The following is a 3,401-nucleotide window of genomic DNA, read 5'->3' on the forward strand; positions in this document are numbered from 1 at the left end:
TAGCTCCTTCCTAGACTATAAATTGGCAGAAAACTCTCTGATTAAAAGGTTTATTACAGCGGCAGTCAGATTAAATCCTCCTAAAAGAGTGACAGTGCCCCCGTGGGATCTAAATCTCGTGCTAGACTCTCTAACAGGCCCACCATTTGAACCACTAGACAATCTCTCCCTAAAGATATTATCTATTAAGCTGGCCTTCTTATTAGCCATCACTACCGCCCGTAGAGTGGGAGAACTGCAGTCCCTCTCAGCCTATCCACCCTACACTTAAATACTAGATGATAGGGTCATCATGAAAACCCTACCTTCATTTCTGCCCAAAGTGGTTACCGAATTCCATAAAAATCAGCAAATTGTGTTGCCCTCATTTTGTGACAATGCATCAAACAGTAGGGAGCAAACTTACCATTCACTTGATGTAAGAAGATGCCTCCTTAAAGAGAACCAATCACCTAAATATAACTGTCCCCATTATGACAGTACATCTCTCCCTAAGTCTATTCATGAAGATACAGACTGCCTTTGCAGTCTGTATCTTTATACTTTACCTGATCCTCTGTTCCCTGGCTGTTCCGGTGAGCGCCGCCATCTTGATGACGTCACTTGCGTTCCAGCTGTGCGTTCCAGCGTGACGTCATCAAGATGGCGGCGCCGCCGGAACAGCCAGGGAACAGAGGATCTGGTAAAGTATAAAGATACAGACTGCAAAGGCAGTCTGTATCTTCATAGATAGACTTCATGAGGATACAGACTGCAGAGGCAGTCTGTATCTTCATACTTTACCTATCCTCTGCTTCAGTGCCGCAAGGCCGGGCACCGCCATCTTGATTACGGGCCTTGCGTTCCACCGCTGGAACGCAAGTGACGTAATCAAGATGGCGCCGCCGGCCTTGCTGCACCGAAGAAGAGGATTAGGTAAAGTATAAAGATACAGACTGCAGAGGCAGTCTGTATCTTCATAAATAGATTAGAGAAGAGGGATTTTAGATAATACACAGCGATCTTGCGCTGTATAGCGCGAGATCACTGTGTGTTAACAGAGCGGCAGGCAAAGGATCATGGGAACCTTTCCTGCCACTCTGCATGACGGGAGTTTCCTGTCTCGCGCCGGCTCTTTTGAAAAGAGCCGGCTCAAGACAGGAAAGTAAAAAGGGAATAATTCAAAAACGTGCCAATAAAAATAATGAATTATATTTGCAAATGTCAATAAAATTATGATTTGCATCTAATTAAGGAATAAAAAATTTTTAACTTTCGTCCATGATTGGTTCTCTTTAAGTACCTGGAGGCTACCCAAAGTTTTCGCTCCTGCGAAAACTTATTACTCCAATTCTGGGGCCCTAACAAGGGAAAAGCTGCCTCTAAACCTACCATTAGTAGATGGATCAGACAAACCATTACCATGGCATATACAGCCCAAGATAAGACCCCTCCTGCTTATTTCACAGCCCATTCCACTAGGGCAGTAGCAATGTCCTGGGCAGAAAGGGCAGAAAGGGCTGATGCTTCTTTAGACCAAATATGCAGAGCAGCCACATGGTCTTCGGTCCATACATTCTTAAGACACTATAGGTTGCAGCTAAATCCCATATCAGATTTGTCCTTCGGCCGAAAGGTTCTTTCGGCCGTGGTCCCTCCCTAGGGAGGATTACTATTCTAGTCCTCCAGGGGTGCTGTCATTGGGCGTCAGGGTAAAAGCACGATTACTAACCGGTAATCTTGTTTTCATTAGCCCATGACAGCACCCCTCATCTAAAACCCGACCCTATTTACTATTGTTTACCAAATATTGTTTATATATTAGTTCTTTCGTTTAACTTTCACTACCGCTGGAATACTTGCCTAGAACTGAGGTGTGGAGAGGTGTGTCAAGATTTTATCTTCACAGGTTTCCTGTCCTGCGGTGGGAGGTCCTCTCCAGGGGTGCTGTCATGGGCTAATGAAAACAAGATTACCGGTTAGTATTTGTGCTTTTTATACATCTGTGGCAATGGAACTGAATGAAACACTAACATCAACAATCAGTGTGTCCCTATCCTTTTGTGCATCAAGAGTTGTTCCATTGTCTGTAGCACCCCCTGGTGGTTGATTTGAGCATACAACGGCCTTAATACATTGAACAGCAAAAACATTGATTAACTGTATTAATGAAATTAAGCCAAAAAGACCTCTAAAGATATGTGTAATATCTGGCACCAAGACATTACCAGCATATCCTTAAAGTCTTGTATTTTGTGGGATCTGGAGGCCAGATCTTACGATGTGGCAGGGCTGTCATTTAATGCACTGTATGCGTTGGATGTCCGTCATTCCATTGTTGTTAATGAATAGCATAGAAGTCAGTTAAATCACGGGAAAATGGATGTCTTATTAAATAGAAAAGGCGGCTGCCTTTTCTCTTTTTTTATGTTGTTTGAACATAGCTTATACACTATGCATTGTTTATTTTGCTCCAATCAGACCATCTCATTACGTATATTATTGCTATTTCTTTTTTACTTTTGTGCACAGAACCTGGAAGCACTGCAATAGCAGGCTAATGCCTGGGAAGGACAGAGCAAGCGCTTTTTCATCTCCATGTTCTAAAAATCCAGTTAATATAAGGTCCCCAAATAGGGGATGTATCAGATAATAAACTGATAAGAACAGATACTACACTTCATCTTAGCCAAAAAAAACAAGAAATAATTATTGCTATTTCTTAGAATTTCGATTTGTATCTTAACTGCTTATATATAACTTTTTTTTCTACTACTATGTTGTATATGTATTTTACTATTGTTCACCTTTATTACATATATATGTTTTTTACTAAAGTATAAATCACCACTTGTTCACTTTTTCCACTAGGTTGTGTTTTAACCTTGGACTCACTTTCAAACTACCTTGCACTTATGGCCCTGCCCTTCATTGATTGGGTAAACATGGTTAAAGGTCAAAGACAATCACTGCTGTTCACCTCTCACACATGTCTATAACCTATAGTGTCTTTGTCTATTTAAAGAAGTTATCCAGCGCTAGAAAAACATGGCTACTTTTCCCCTCTCTTGTCAGATTGGGTGGGGTTTTAAACTCCGTTCCCTTGAAGCAAAGGGAGCTTAACTGCAAATCACACCTGACTTGGAGACGAGAGGGGGAAAGTGACCATGTTTTAGTAGCGCTTGATAACCCCTTTAATCTTTGTGATCACTGTTTTATTATACAGTATATGATAAAGCAGTCTACCCGATTGTGACACATGTTGCACTTATTCTAATAAATATTTTATATGCAACTACCTGATGCTGAATAGCACATCATCAGTTAGAGGATTTGTCCATCACAAGTGACACTATTCAAACTTGCCATGACGCTACAGATACGTTCACACAACAAAGCTTCCTGTATATTGTGGAATCAGA

General features: G+C 41.4%; 1 non-coding gene across 1 annotated transcript; it reads right to left on the reverse strand.

Moving 5' to 3' along the window:
* Positions 1–2,498: 2,498 nt before the first annotated feature.
* LOC138790156 (U2 spliceosomal RNA) lies at positions 2,499–2,689 on the reverse strand. The gene has a single exon (XR_011362861.1). It is a non-coding gene; the product is annotated as a U2 spliceosomal RNA (small nuclear RNA).
* Positions 2,690–3,401: the final 712 nt, after the last annotated feature.

Source organism: Dendropsophus ebraccatus, chromosome 4, assembly GCF_027789765.1.
Source record: "Dendropsophus ebraccatus isolate aDenEbr1 chromosome 4, aDenEbr1.pat, whole genome shotgun sequence".
In the NCBI taxonomy this organism is placed as follows: Eukaryota; Metazoa; Chordata; class Amphibia; order Anura; family Hylidae; genus Dendropsophus; species Dendropsophus ebraccatus.